Source organism: Moschus berezovskii, chromosome 15, assembly GCF_049115385.1.
Source record: "Moschus berezovskii isolate FMDL1 chromosome 15, NW_MosBer_1.0, whole genome shotgun sequence".
Taxonomy (NCBI): domain Eukaryota; kingdom Metazoa; phylum Chordata; class Mammalia; order Artiodactyla; family Moschidae; genus Moschus; species Moschus berezovskii.
Genome location: NC_142474.1, coordinates 74,795,352 through 74,811,129, shown reverse-complemented (window position 1 = coordinate 74,811,129; position 15,778 = coordinate 74,795,352).

The window sequence follows — 15,778 nt, the reverse complement described above, 5'->3', positions numbered from 1 at the left end:
TTGGCAAGCTCGTGATGGATGCCTCCGGGGGCCCCCACTGAGACTCCTTGAACTGTCCACTGCGGGAGCCTTCAGGCCTTGGTATCAGAAAGGACATCCATGGGGCAGATCCACCCCCTGCGGGTTAATCGTGGCTGACATCCTTCTCTTTCTGTTTTTCCAGAGTCTCAACTCTGGTGAAGAAGCCGACAGCACGAAGGAGCCTCAGAATGAATTGTTTGAAGCCCAAGGTAAAGCCTGGCCTTGTGGTGAATGCCCCCTTTGGTCGGTGCTGGGCTGTCAGGCAGCAGGCTGCCAGCGAAAGAGAATTTCCTGGGAGGTGCCCAGTGTGGGTGGTCTCTCTGGGGGGCCCTTCTCCTGGGGAAGTCCCAGCCCTGAGATTCGTGGGGTCAGACCCTTGGGCAGGGGCCGCTGGCTAAGAGAGCAGCTAGTTGGCTCGGGTCACAGTGATCCTCCCGACCGGCAGGCATGGGCCAGGGGACTCCTTCCTAATGTGCCAGGCCTGGGCCAGCAGCCTCCCCACTCAGCAGAGGCCCTGCATGCGCCCCAAGTGGAGGGCGAGACGTGGCTCTGGTCCTGGGAACCCGGCGGAGCACCCGGAAGGCAGTCACAGGTGTGCTTAGCAAAGCTGGGTGCATCAGCATGTGGGTGTGCGGGTTCCTTAAGGACGCCTCTCACCAGCGTGTGTCACAGGGCAGAATGTGCAGGACCATGGCTCCAGCGGGAGACCAGAAGTGACCTAGAGCTGCTCCTGAGCGAGAGGTCTGCACTGGTGCTGAGCATCGTCCAGACTGTGGCCCTCAGGGGCCGAGGCTGTTGTTGGCTCAGTGCTGAGCGTGGGGACGTCAGGCGAATGAGCCAAGTGTCGGTGCTACTGGATGAAGCAGATGGACCCCTTTGTGTCCAAAAATCACTTCCCAGATTCCCTGGACTCAGAGTCAATCTAGGGGACGAGAGGAAGGGCTCCGGGGAGGTTATTCACTGAGTGATTTTGGGCTCTCTGCCCAGAGACTGCTTGGATGGTTCTTTCCATCTGGGTTAGAACTGACACTCATGCAGAGACACTAACGTCAGACCTCTCAGGACTTGTTTACCTTCTCTGCCAGCCCTGAGAACACACACACCCTGCTGTCAGAATTGCTTTTCCCTTTGTCTGGTTCCTGCCTTTATTTATTTATTTATTTTTAAATTTAAAATGTACGTACTTGGCTGTGTCAGGTCTCAGTTGTAGCATGCAGGATCTTCGTACGTCATTTGGGGTCTTTCATTGCAGTGCACAGGTTTCTGTCTAGTTGCAGGGCACAGGCTTAGTTGCTCCATGGCACGTGGGATCTGAGTTCCCCAGCCAAGGATCGAACCCGAGTCCCCTGCATTGCAAGGTGGATTCTTAACCATGGGACCATTGGAGAAGTCCCTGTTTTACCATTTTTCCATAGAACTTTCAGATGTTTTAAGCTGGAAGGGGTCTTGGAAGTGGCCCTTCCCTTCTGTTTTCTTCAACCCGATAGTCAGCATCATTCATGAGCATGGAGGCCTAGCTTTCCTCAGGAAAGGACTTTCTGATTGTTAGTTGGGTTATCACAGTAAACACCGAGATGACTCCTCTCTGGAGAGCTCCAGACCACTGACCAGGAGCCAGAGTCTGGTCAGGTGCAGGTGACCCTCGTCCTGCGTCGGGCAGGGTGGTGCAGTCTGGGCGTGGAAGGGGCTCTGCTTTGAAGCCTTGCTTGTCTAAAGAGAGCTCTTTGTCGGCACCGTAAGGTGCCCAAACACTCTCCCAAAGGGTGTTTCTCTGGCAAAGCTTCAGAAACCTCAGTAAGCCACCTGGCTAACCTGGCCGTCTGTCACCCGGACTCGCTGCTGAGTCTGCATCTCAAAGACCCCTGTGGCTCCTGATGTGAGGCGGTATGGAAAACAGCCCACCTTGGGGTGTTTTGCTGGGAAAAGAAAAAAGAAGTTAACACTCAACCTGCATCCAAAGTAGCCTTTGGTGCTAAGTTCCAGTTTCCAGGAGATGTTAGGGATGGAAGCGCTGGGGGGTGGGCGGGAGGTGACCCAGCGACTCTGGGGGAGTAGCCACACGCACAGGGAGGACTCTGCATTGATGCTGAGTTGAAGAAATCAGCCGTCGGGAGACTTGGGACAGAACTGGGACGTCGTTGTTGGGTTGTAGGGCCATCGTCGCACTGGGGTCAGGAGTGCATACGAAACACTCAGGGGTGAGAACACGGCAGCCGGGATTTGCCTTCAAATACCTGGTCCGGGACCTTCTGTGGTGATTTATTGTCTAGGATGCCACACTCCCATTGCAGGGGGCCCGGGTTCCATCCCTTGTCTGAGAACTAGAGTCCCCATGCTGTCGCTAAGCATTTGCATGCCACAACTAAAAAGATCTCACATGCAGCGACCAAGCCCCAGAGCAGCCAAATAAATATCACAGAAACAGAAAAGACGTGGGCAAGCACACACAGGGGCAGATGAAGCCAGGGCGAGAGGCTGCTCTTTGCTTTGGGCAGGTTTGAAGACCTTCTAGACGTTAATTTTTCAAGCCGGGCCTTTTGCTTCTAAGCACGAAGCTTGCAGGTATGCTCCTAGTGCTGCAGCTTCTGGAGGCTCCCTTCAGACATGCCTTCCCCTCATGCAGCAGAGTCCCCCTTGTATTGTGAACTTTTGCATAGAATTAAGTTGGAAGAATTGCATGGTGAGCCCCACGTAGCCACCGTCGGAAGCTTGACTCTCACACGTGTCCCTCTGCCCATCTTTCAGTCCATCTGATTTCAGAGTAAAATACCAGCTTGGTGTGTTTCCCCTGCTTCAGGCCAGCTGCCAACCTGGGCTTCTGAGGTCTTCGGGAGCCCCCGGAAACCCACAGCCACTCCTTCGACACCCGCAAGAGCTGGGTCCGGGGCCTCTGGGAAGAGCTGGCTGTGGGCAGCAGCGGCCACCTTACAGAAGAGGAGCTGGCCCTGGTCTGCCAGAGCATCGGGCTCCAGGGCCTGGCGAAGGAGGTGAGAGGGGATGGGACGGACCGCCCCAAGGGCTGAGTCGTTGTGGTTGGTGCCAGGCCTGGGAAACCCCTTCACCCTCAGACACTGATTCGGTTGTCACTGTCCAGTCTAAAATCCTGTGCTGACTCCCAGGGCTAGCGCTGACGGTCCGTCTCGGGCCACCTTCACGCAGGACCCTCCTCTGTCTGGAGCTCTCTCCCCTCTCTGGTCTCCCTAGGCCTACCGCCCAGCCCAAGGGTGGTGCCCATAGCATCTGGCTGTGACCCTGGCAGCTGTGTTCAGCCCTTCCCTCCTTCAGGGCCCAGGGGAGGAGGGGGCAGTGTGATGGGATGGGCCCTGCCTCGCTGACCCCGAACCGCTGGGATTCCGCAGATACATGTCCCACCGTCCAGCAGACTCTCTCACAGCAGACTCGGGGTGGGTGTTTGGGAGATGCGGGATGCTCAGGTGACCATTCACAGCCTGGTGGAAACTGACCAGGCGTGTGGATTTCACATGCCACAACCAGGAAGCCAGTGCTGGGATAGCAAGCCGCCTGCTTGGTGGGGTGGGGGCCGGGCCTGGGCGGGGCGGTCAAGGCTACTTGGGAGCAGCCTCTGAGCAGATGCCTGAGGCGCTTTTCTTTAGAAACTTGAAGACCTGTTCAATGAGCTGGACCAAGATGGGGATGGTAGAGTGAGTCTGGAGGAGTTCCAGCTTGGCCTGTTCAATCATGGGTCCCCTCGACCGCTGGAACTGGCCCTGCTTGTCAAACCCAGCGGGTCCTGGTCTCATTACCAGGTAAGGTGGGGAGATTAAATCTTGAAGCCCAGGGTGACTGCCGTCACTCTCCTGAAGGCCTGTGCTCTCTGCCTGGTCCCCAGAGTGGGTGCTGGGAGGTGGTCAAAGTGACCTCACCTGACACCGCTTCTGCCTGGCTGAGCGCCACTGGTGAGCTGCTCGCCTTCTCTGAGCCTCAGGGTCCTCCTCTGTAAAGTGGACGCACCTCACAGGGGTCTTCCGTGGATTCCCTGGGGCGCACTCGTTCCACCAGGAGCACCCGGTCCCTCCTCCCTGGGGCCAGAGTCACTGTTAGGGCCGCGCCTTCCCCAGGATTCCCCTCCAGGCTCTCCTGGAGCTGTGTTCTTCCCATTTCTCATCCTTCATGAGGCCGGCTGGAGTCAAGCAGACTTTATTTACACTGTGCTGTTGGCCGGTGAGTTTGGTTCATCTCTGTCTCAGGGTGGTCAGGGCCCCTTCTCTCACTGCAGGGCACGGTTGTCCTGGGGAGTCTCGCTGCCGCCTCTTTGGCAACGTGGCTGATCCCGTAGTTTGTGGGCGGCGGTGCAGGAACAGTGGCCTTGTTCTCTGCTGGGCTGAGCTCGTCCGAAAATCAGGTTTCTACCCCTGAAGCCACTGAGATGGGGATGGAGTAAGGGTAGTGAGGACAGTGCCTGTCCAGCTGAGGGCAGGGACCGCACGGTGCCCAAAGCCCACAGAGGGCAGGGACCGCACGGTGCGCAGAGCCCATAGAGGGCAGGGACTGCACGGTGCCCAGAGCCCACAGAGGGCAGGGACCGCACGGTGCCCAGAGCCCATTCAGGGCAGGGACTGCACGGTGCCCAGAGCCCACAGAGGGCAGGGACCGCACGGTGCGCAGAGCCCGTAGGGGGCAGGGACCTCATGGTTCCCAGAGCCCATAGAGGGCAGGGACCTCATGGTGCCCAGAGCCCATAGAGGGCAGCGACTGCTCGGTGCCCAGAGCCCATAGCGGGCAGGGACCTCATGGTGCCCAGAGCCCATAGCGGGCAGGGACTTCATGGTGCCCAGAGCCCGTAAATGGCAGGGAGCTCACGGTGCCCAGAGCCCATAGAGGGAAGGGACTGCACGGTGCCCAGAGCCCGTAGAGGGCAGGGACCTCATGGTGCCCAGAGCCCATAGATGGCAGGGAGCTCACGGTGCCCAGAGCCCATAGAGGGCAGGGACTGCACGGTGCCCAGAGCCCGTAGAGGGCAGGGACCTCATGGTGCCCAGAGCCCGTAGACGGCAGGGAGCTCACGGTGCCCAGAGCCCATAGAGGGCAGGGACTACATGGTGCCCAGAGCCCGTAGAGGGCAGGGACCTCATGGTGCCCAGAGCCCGTAGACGGCAGGGAGCTCACGGTGCCCAGAGCCTATAGAGGGCAGGGACTGCATGGTGCTAAGAGCCCATAGAGGGCAGCGACTGCTCGGTGCCCAGAGGCCATAGAGGGCAGGGACCTCATGGTGCCCAGAGCCCGCGGAGGAGGGCTCCCCTCAGGGGCCTTGGCACCTCGTTCCCGCCCAGGAAGTGCTGACGGGGCCACGTTCTGTGCATGTGGACACCGATGTGGCCGGGCTGCGGGTGTGGGGCCTCGCACAGCAGACCGAGATTGTCCTGCTCCATCAGGGGAGCCCCTGGGTCTGGTGGTCTGGGGACGACACCAACCTCAGAGAGGAGGGGGCCGCTGCTCCTCCTTGTTCTGGTCCCAACAGCAGATGCCTGTCCCAGGGGTCCTCCCTGGGTTGGGAAGCACAGCTTCCTGGGTGCACTTCAGCCTCACCCGTCCGCTTTCCGGCTGAGGGATTTTTCTGCCCTTGCCTCCAGCCCTGAATCCTGAGGACACGCGCCCTCTGCTCGGGCCGCCCCGCCTGTTCTGAAGCCCATCTTGGGTTTCTCTGCACAGACTGGGTTTCCCTCGGCTGGCGTGTGCCTTCCCAGGCTCAGGCGGGAAGCCATTGCTCTTTCAGAGAAAGGTTACCCCGGGGACCCCGCAGGTGCTGGGGCACCCCCTGCACGGCCTCAAGCAGATGGCCCTGAGCCTGGGCTCGGGTCGCCTCCGCGGAGCCTGTAGTCCCCGCAGGTCCTCCGGCACCCTGTTCCCTGCAGGAGGAGTTGGGGAGGCCGCACCACCGAGCACAGGTGGTGAGGGCCCGGGAGGTGCGTGAGGAGGCCGCGGTCCTGCCGGTGCTGGTCCCCGCGTGCAGGTCCCAGAGGAGAGTGTCAGCCAGACCACCACGTCGGCCCTCATGTCCGTGTGCTCGGGCCCCCGCCTCTTCGGCAGCGGCTTCGCCTTCCCGGAGCAGATCATCTCCTTGTGGGCTCAGGAGGGCGTTCACAATGGCAGGGAGGTCTTGCAGGTGTGGACGGTCACGCAGCTGCCCCAGCAGAGGAGTCTGGGCGGGGGGATTAGCGGGAGCCGCTGCCCATGAGGGAGGCTGGACAGAGAACCTCGCAGACACAGGCCCCGTGGAGGGAAGGCCCGTCATCCTCACTGTTTGCTTTATTTTTTGATATCGATGTGTGGGACATCTTAACTTAAAAACATAATCAGTAAACAGCAGAGAAAGCCCACAGCCTGGAACACCTCCTTTAGAGGGTAGGTTTCAGTATCTCAGACTCACCCCGCAGCGTGTGTCGGCTTCCGAGCCGATCCTTGGTCCTGGAGGACAGGAGGGCACCTTAGTGCCTGGAGGACATGGGCGTGGACACCAGGAGGTGGTGCCCACACGTGTCGTGCGGTTTTTCTAATCTGGAAGCTGCTGCCCACACCTCTTCGTCCTCTGCTCCCACCGTGATTTCATCGCTGAGAAGCGTGCTCTCAGCATGGCGTGGCAGCCGCTTCTGGATCGCTCCGCATGCTTTAACGTCCTGTCATTTTTCTCCCAGAAACCCTCGGGGCCCGGGAGAAGGGTGGAGATTCGAGTCCCCGTCTCCCGGTTCACAGGAAGGGCTTCCCCGTGGGCCCTGCCATGTGCCTGCCCCACCTGTGTGTCTGCAACTTGTAGATGCAAGCACCAGTCACTGAGAGAGCAAGCCAGGGCACCAGTGTTATCACTAGGCAGCCGGCAGGTGCGTGGGCATCCCCGGCCTACTCTTTTCCTTATGGTGGTGAAATATAGAAAGCACAAGGTTCTGTTCTTTTAACTTTACCTTCCCCAAGCCCGAGGGGGAGTGGCTGTGGCTCATGGCTCTATCGATCATGTTTCCACCAACAGAACCCACACTGTTCCTGTGTCTGTTCGTGCTGTTTAGAGATACGTTGAGGATTCTGTGTGTCTGAAACGGCAGGAACTCAACTCAAACTGGCTTGGGCAAGAGGCCATCAGGGGTCTTTGTGATCAGTTGGGGAAGAAGGAGGATGTTTAGGCTTGGGGGTCCCGGCTCTGGGGGTTGTCAGGACTCTGCTGGCCTTTGGGTCTTGGCTTCAGGTCTAGCACCCTCGTGCGGCTCCCCAGGACCCCGTGGCCTGGACAACGCTTGATTTGGCAGAAAAAGCCCTTCTCCAGCGTCCCTGTCAGTCCCCAAAGTCCTCTGCTTGCATATGCCCCCTTCTGTGTCTGTCCCTTTGCCCAGGAAGGGGGGCTCTGTCCAGCCTGGGTCATGCCCACCTCCGAGGCAGGGACAGTGAGGGGAGGAGCTGTATGTTGACAGTGGGAGGGGGACCTCAGTGTTGACAGGGACCTGGGGAGAGGGACCCCAGAGGGACGGGAGCAGGGGAGAGGCTCCACTCAAGAGGTGGAGGCTTTGCAGACAGAAAAGGAAGGGACTGGGCCAGTGAAGTCTGGGCCTGAGGGAGCCAGCAAATGTCTGAAGACCCGCTCATCCTGCCTGCTCGATGGGCCTTGCTGTTTTCAGAGCCTTGACTTCAGTGTGGACAAGAAGGTGAACCTTTTGGACCTGACCTGGGCCCTGGAGAAGGGGCTCAGGATGGTGGGCGGGGCCGCCCAGCAGGCAGCCTTGGCCTGCTACCGCCAGGAGCTGAGCTTCTGCCAGTAAGAGCCCCGCTGGGGCGGGCGTGGGGTGCCGCTGGCCAGGCTGGCCACCTCGCCCAGGGCGTGGGCAGCCTGTGGGAGGAGAAAGGGTGCTTCCAGCACGGTCACAAAGCACAGCATGGCGATTGGGCCAAGAATGCGTTCCGTTGTAATTGGGTTTAGCTCCAGTTGAGCTGGATATTCAGGCCATCCGTCTACGGAGCCGGTTGGCATAGAGATTGTTATTGTGTTTTTATTGATGCTCTGAAGCTACAGAGAAGGTTGGCAGTAATTCAGTCTCCATCCTCAAGACTTTGTGTCTCGTTAGGTACCGACAGATGAGACCCCTGACATCAGGCAACTCTGCAGAGGGGCCCAGAGGAAGACTGCTTTGGGAGGATGATGAAGGGAGACAAGTTTGGTGCTTCTCCAGTGGGAGAAACAGGCATCAGGATAGCTGGTGCCCTGAGCCTTGGGCAGGGCCTGGGGTGACCGGACAGAGACAGGCGTCTCCTCTGCTCTTGGCAACTCCCTGGCACTTAGGTGCCAGGCTACAGGTGGCAAGGCTGTGACCAGGCAGGATAATGGGTGGTCAGCCTTCTCCCCTTCATGCGTCCAGCCCCAGGTTACGTGCTGGGGATCCCTGGGGTCCAAGGCCCAGCTGCAGCAAAGAGGGAGCGTGGATAATTGCCCACCTCTTCTGAGGCCGTCTGGAAGGGTGAACACTGCACGCCCCAGGCTCGAACCTCTTGGTTCAGAAACCTGCGAGAAACCCCATTGCAAGCCAGCTGGCTTCTCTCTGTATGTAATTCTGTAAAACCGACTCAATAACTGCAGAAACCATCCTGGTAGGAGGAGGGTCAGGCTTCCCAGGTGGTGCTAGCGGTAAAGAATGCACTTGCCAATGCTAGTGCAACCCGCTTGCTAATGCAAGAGGTGTGAGAGATGCGAGTTCAATCCCTGTGTCAGGAAGATCCCCTGGAGGAGGGCATGACAGCCCACTCTAATATTAATCCCATGGACAGAGGAGCCTGGAGGGCTCCAGTCCATAGGATTGCACAGAGTCGGACATGACTGCAGCGACTTGGCATGCATGCACGGGAGGTGGGTCAGAGCTCAGCGCTGGCCACGGCTCAGCGCTCTTAGGCCAGCTGAGTTTGTTCCTTCAGACCGGCTCGCTCGCCCCAGAGCAGTGTCCCCATTGACCCCGCCCCGCTTCCTGCAGGGAGCAGGTGGAGCAGATGGCCAGGGAGCGAGACAAGGCAAGGCAAGACCTGGAGAAAGCTGAGCAGAGGAACCTGGAGTTTGTGAAGGAGACGGACGCCCTGCACTCCGCCCTGGAGCAGCTTGCGGAGGAGAAGGTCAGGTAGGTCCTGCTGGGGTCCTGGGCCAGGGCGGGTGATGGACACAGGCTGCTGCCAGCTGAGGCCCTGCTGTCTCACCTGAGCCCACAGCAGGGAGCCCACAGACCAGGCATCACCCATGCAGTGGGCTGAGCGGACTCCCACAGAGCCAGCCCGGCTGGTGGCGGACAGACCAGAGGAAAGTGTTTCTGACCTTTATGAAAGTCTTCCCCTCTCTCTCGGTGCGCCACTGCCTCCCTGTGGTCCTTTGCCGTGGCCGCGTTCGGCCCCGTCCCAGACAGGAGAGGCACCGGGTCCCCCTGGACGCACATGGGGCTGTGCCCTGTGGGGCTCCCCGCTGGGGGGCAGCCTGACTGCACACGCCGTTCCTCTGCGGCCAGCGCTGCCCTCCCCAAGTTCCCAGAAGCCGACGGCGACTGATTTCAGGCCGTCAGTCAGGGAGCTGAGAATGGATTTGCGTTGGTCTCAGCCTGGTTGACCTGATTCTCCCGACCACCCCAAAGGGACTCAGTGAAGTTCTCTCTGCATCAGAGAACTGGAGACTCCTTATCTCCACCCAAGAATCTGGTTGGGGGACACAAGGCCTCGAGGGCCATGTGGGTGCTGGAATTTTGCTCCGTGAGTAACACGGTGTCATCAGTACATATTTAGAAATAGCGTTTGCAGTCGTGTTAGGTTACTCTAACAGAAAAGTATTGAGGGATACATATTCGTTGTAAACAACTTAGAAAATACACACACAGGGAGAAATGAAAGCAGACCCCTCACGTCCACAGAGGTTGTTGCTCCTAACCTTTTCCACGAGTCCCTCGCTTCTTCCTGTGCACGTGTTTGCTTTCAGAGAGGTGTCGTTGCTGTAACATTGCATATCCTTTCTGAGCATCCGTCGTGTGGCTCTGCCATATGTTACTGCACCTTTCCCCTTTAAAGAGGGAAGTGATGTGATCAAGTTTGTAAAACTTTCCCCAGCGTCTGCAGGCTGTTAGGTTAAATCGTGCTCATCAAACTTTTTCCCTGAGTGACAGCTGCCCTCGTGCCCCAAAGCTCTGCGGTGAGTCCGAGGGAGGCCGAACCAATCATTTCTAGTTTCGACCACGGTCAGTTGATTGCAGACCCAGCCAGGCTCTGCTGAAATAAGAGTTTCCACTCATCTTCACTCTAGATATGCTGGGTTTGAGAATCCTGCTAAGCAGCTGTTTCAGTGATGTTGTTGTTCAGTCACTCAGCCACGTCTGACTCTTTGCGACCTCATGGACTGCAGCACACAAGGCTTCCCTGTCCTCCACCATCTCCCGGAGCCTGCTCACCCTCATGTCCATCGAATCAGTGATGCCATCCAACCATCTCATCCTCTGTCGTCCCCATCTCCTCTCGCCTTGAATCTTTCCCAGCATCAGGGTCTTTTCCAATGAGTCAGTTCTTCACATCAGGTGGCCAGAGTACTGGAGCTTCAGCTTCAGCATCAGTCCTTCCAATGACTATTCAGGACTGATTTCCTTTATGATGGTTTGATCTCCTTGCAGTCCACGGGACTCTCAAGAGTCTTCTCCAACACCACAGTTCAAAAGCATCAATTCTTTGGCGCTCAACTTTGTTTATGGTCCAACTCTCACATCCATACGTGACTACTAGAAAAACCATAGCTCTGACTAGACGGACCTTTGTCAGCTTTTTAACATGCTGTCTCGATTGGTCATAGCTTTTCTTCCAAGGAGCAAGCGCCTTTTAATTTCATGGCTACAGTCACCATCTGCAGTGATTTTGGAGCCCAAGAAATTAACGTCTGTCACTGTTTCCATTGTTTCCCCATCTATTTGCCATGAAGTGATGGGACCGGATGCCATGATCTTCGTTTTCTGAATGTTGAGCTTTAAGCAAGCTTTTTCACTCTCCTCTTTCCCTTTCATCAAGAGGCTTTTTAGTTCCTCTTCTCTTTCTGCCATAAGGGTGGTGTCATCTGCATATCTGAGGTTATTGATATTTCTCCTGGCAGTCTTGATTCCAGCTTGTGGTTCACGCAGCCTGGCATTTCACGTGATGTACTCTGCATTTAAGTTAAATAATCAGGGTGACAGTATACAACCTTGACGTATTCCTTTCCCAGTTTGGAACCAGCTTGTCTTAATGCTCGCCTTTTAAAGGTTGGCTGGTCTGATTCCAGTTTGGGGCTGTCACAGAAGCTGCAATGAACATTCCCAGGATCAAAAGCAGGGTATTCCACGTGCCGCCTGCACTCAACAGACCCTAGGGGTGGGCAATCCACCCCTCTGGCCCAACCCCTAGACACAGCCCTCACTTCACCGCACCCTAGATAGCATGGAAGGACTGATGCTAAAGCTGAAACTCCAATACTTTGGCCACGTCATGCAAAGAGTTGACTCACTGGAAAAGACTCTGATGCTGGGAGGGATTGGGGGCAGGAGGAGAAAGGGACGACAGAGAATGAGATGGCTGGATGGCATCACCGTCTTCGATGGAGGTGAGTTTGAGTGAACCCCGGGAGTTGGTGATGGACAGGGAGGCCTGGCGTGCGTGATTCAAGGGATCGCAAAGAGTCGGACACGACTGAGCGACTGAACTGAACTGCTGTCATTCAGTCACTACGTCCTGTGCACCTCTTTTCAACCCCATGGACTGCAGCACGCCAGGCTATCCTGTCCATCACTAGCTCATGGAGTTTGCTCAAACTAGGGAGAATTATTGACTCCATGATTTTTATTCAGCGGAAGGCACTATGAAACCTGTCTCTGACTTTTGCTGGAGTGAACAACTGTAAGAGGGAAGACCGTTTCTCATTCTATTCCAAGTACAGCACTAAGGGGCTGTTGTCTGTGAGCTTCAGTTACGCACAGTGGCTCAGCACTGGGAGCCCTGTTTCCCACACAATGACCAGTAAGATAAAGAACCTGTGTTTAGCTCCGAGGACACATCCTGACCAAGCCCGACTGTCAGTGACTGCAGCCAGGGAAGTAACACAACCCCTTCAGAGGCTGACGGGAACCAGGAAGGGTTTGACTTTACTCTTTCTCCTTTTAATATAAAACAAGCCTGAATTCTAACTCAGCCAAGATGGTTCTTTGGGACATGAGTCCACCATTTTGCCTTGATCCACCAGCTTTCCAAACAAAGTTGCTATTGCTTGCCCCAACAACTCATCTCCTGATTTATCGGCCTATCCTGCAGGAAGCGATGCGGCTGGGTAACACAATGACCCTACCTGTGTCTAAGGCCTTCAGGTGAGCATCAGCTCACTGGCTGGTGCTGCTGTATGGATCGCAGTTTGCCACAGATCTCTTCCTTGCAGACGCGGCAAAGCCTGTGCCAGTTGTAAATTAGCACGGCTCCCTGGACTCAGGTGTGTGCTGTTGAGGAGAGCAAAAACTTTACCCTTCTAGATTCATCTGTTGGGTTATAAATCAACTTAGCATGAGACAGATTAACAGGAAGAAAAGCAAACAAAAGGTTAACAACATATATACTTCTGTACATATGAGTGAGTCTCAGAAAACCTGAGTATCATCAGAACGGTTGAAACCCTCACCTTAAATACCATCTTTTTTCTCCATTTGTTGATGGATACAGGTTGTTTCCATGTCTTGTCTTTTGTGATTAATGATTCAGTTAGAGCTACTGATGTCATTTTGTTTGTATATATACTCAGAAGAGGGTTTTCTGGACGGTAGTTCTATTTTTAAATTTTTGAGGGTCCTGCATTTGGACTGTTGCCCATAATGACTCCCAGTTGCCATTCCCCCCAATGATGCACAAGTGTTCTCTTTTCTCCTTATTCTTGCTAACACATATTATCTTTCATTTGTTGGATCGTAGCCATAATAACAGGCTTCCCTGGTAGTTCAGACAGTAAAGAATCTACCTGCAATGCAGGTGACCCGGAATTGACCCCTGGGTCCCGGAGATCCCCTGGAGAAGGGAATAGCTACCGACTCCAGTATTCTTGGCTGGAGAATTCCAGGGAGAGAGGAACCTAGTGGGCTACAGCCCATGCGGTCACAAAGTCAGACAGGACTGAGTGACTAACACACTCATATAGCCATAGTAAGAGGCACGAGGTGCTATCCCGTTACGGCTTTGGTTTGCATTTCCTTGATGATGAGTTGGCCATTTTGTATGTCTGTTGAGAACCTTCACCTATTTTTCAACAATCAAGTTGTTTTGCTGTTTACTTGTATGAATTCCCTATATATTTTGGACCAGATTGATGGCTTGCAGATTATTTCCTCTCAGGCCATAGGTTGCCCTTTCATTTTATTGTTTCCTGTTGTGACCACCCTAGACAGCATATTAAAAAGCCGAGACATTACTTTGCCAACAAAGGTCCGTCTCGTCAAGGCTATGGTTTTTCCAATAGTCATGTATGGATGTGAGAGTTGAACTGTAAAGAAGGCTGATTGCCGAAGAATTGATGCTTTTGAACTGTGGTGTTGGAGAAGACTCTTGAGAGTCTCTTGGACTGCAAGGAGATCCAGCCAGTCCACCCTAAAGAGATCAGTCCTGGATGTTCCTGGGTGTTCACTGGCCACCTGAGGCGAGGAGGTAATTCATCTGAAAAGACCCTGATGCTGGGAAAGATTGACGGAAGGTGGACAAGGGGACGACAGAGGATGAGATGGTTGGATGGCATCACCCACTCAATGGACATGAGTTTGAGTAAGCTCCGGGAGGTGGTGATGGACAGGGGGACCTGGCGTGCTGCAGCCCATGGGGTTGCAAAGAGTCGGACACGACTGAGCGACTGAACTGAAGTTGCTGTGCAGAAGCTTTTTATTTTGGTGTAATCCAATTTATCAATTTTTCCTTTTGTTGCCTGTCTTTCTAGGGTCCTGTCTAGAAAATGTTTGCCCACACCAGTGTCAAGTTGTTTGGTTTTTTTTTTTTCTTCTGTTTTCTACATTCAGGTCTTACCCAAAATCTTTACTTTGAGTTAGCTTTTGTACATGGTGTGAAATAGGGTCAGTTTCATTCATCTGCATGTGAGTACAGTTCTCCCAGCATAATTTGTTAATCTTCCCCATTGTATGCTGTTGGAAGCTTTACTGTCGATTATTTGACCGTAAAAGTGTGTATTTATTTCTGGAATCTCGATTCTGTACCACTGGTCATTGGTTTTCATGTCTGTACCATGCTGTTTTCATTACTATACCTTTTAATATAATTTGAAATCGGGCACAGTGATGCCTCCAGTTTTGTTCTTTTTTAGAGGTACTTTGGCTATTGAGCTTCTTTTGCAGTTCTACACAAAGTTTAGATATTTTTTCCCATTTCTGTGAAAAATGCCACTGAAACTTTGATAACGCTTGCTTTGAATTTCTAGATCACTGTAGGTAATGTGGGCATTTTTAACAATATTAGTTCTTCCCATCCATGGATATGGATATCTCTCCATTGATCTTTGTCTTTCTCATCAATCTGATAAAGCTTGGAGTGCATAGATCATTCATTTCCTTGGTTGAATTTGTTCCTCGGTATTGTGTTCTTTTTACATGCTATTATAGATCGGATTGTTTCCCTCATTTCCTTTTAAGATAGATTGTTGTTGGTGTAAACAAATACAGCTGCTTTTTTGCATTTTTTGGCATGTGGATTTGTATCCTGCAACTTGATTGGATTCATGTATCCTAATCCTTTTGTGTGTGAAGTCTTCAGGGTTTTTTACGTATAGAATCATGACATCTGCAAACAGATAGTTTTACTTCCTTTGTTCCAATTTAAATGATTTTTATGCCTTTTTTTTTTTTTTTTTGCTATTACTTCTAGTACTGTGTTTAATAGAGTTGGCGAGTAGCAAAGCTTTCAGTTCTCCCCATTGATTCTGATGTTAGCCATGGACTTTCGTGATCTTAGCCTTGGGAGCTTCCCCGTTAGCTCAGTTGGTAGAGAATCCATCTACAATGCAGGAAACCACAGTTCTATTCCTGGGTCAGACGAGATCGGGCGCGTTCAGGGTGGTATGGCCGTAGACTGAACTGTGGTGTTGGAGAAGACTCTTGAGAGTCCCATGGACTGCAAGGAGACCCAACCAGTCCATTCTAAAGGAGATCGGTCCTGGGTGTTCCTTGGAAGGACTGATGCTAAAGCTGAAACTCCAATACTTTGGCCACCTCATGTGACGAGTTGACTCACTGGAAAAGACTCTGATGCTGGGAGGGATTGGGGGCAGGAGGAGAAGGGGACGACAGAGAATGAGATGGCTGGATGGCATCACTGACTCGATGGACGTGAGTTTGAGTGAACTCTGGGAGCTGGTGATGGACAGGGAGGCCTGGTGTGCTGTGATTCATGGGGTCACAAAGAGTTGGACAGGACTGAGCGACTGGACTGAACTGAACTGAACTGTATAGTACAAATTAATAAAGCTTAATCTTTTGAAATATCAGGAAATGTGGAAATGTCATAATCTCAATACATTTTTGTTTTTCATTCAGCTTAGAAGCTTTTTAAATTAAAATTGGGAACATATTTACAAAATATAAATAAATGAAATGGGAATATTCTTTTTTTTTCCCACAGTATTTGTTGATTGCTTATTTATTGAGAGAGTATTTCTCACCCCAGATAGTCATAGTTTATCGTTCAGGACCACAGGAAAGGGACAAACTTCCATGGAACTCAACCCAAAGAAATTCTTTGTATTTCA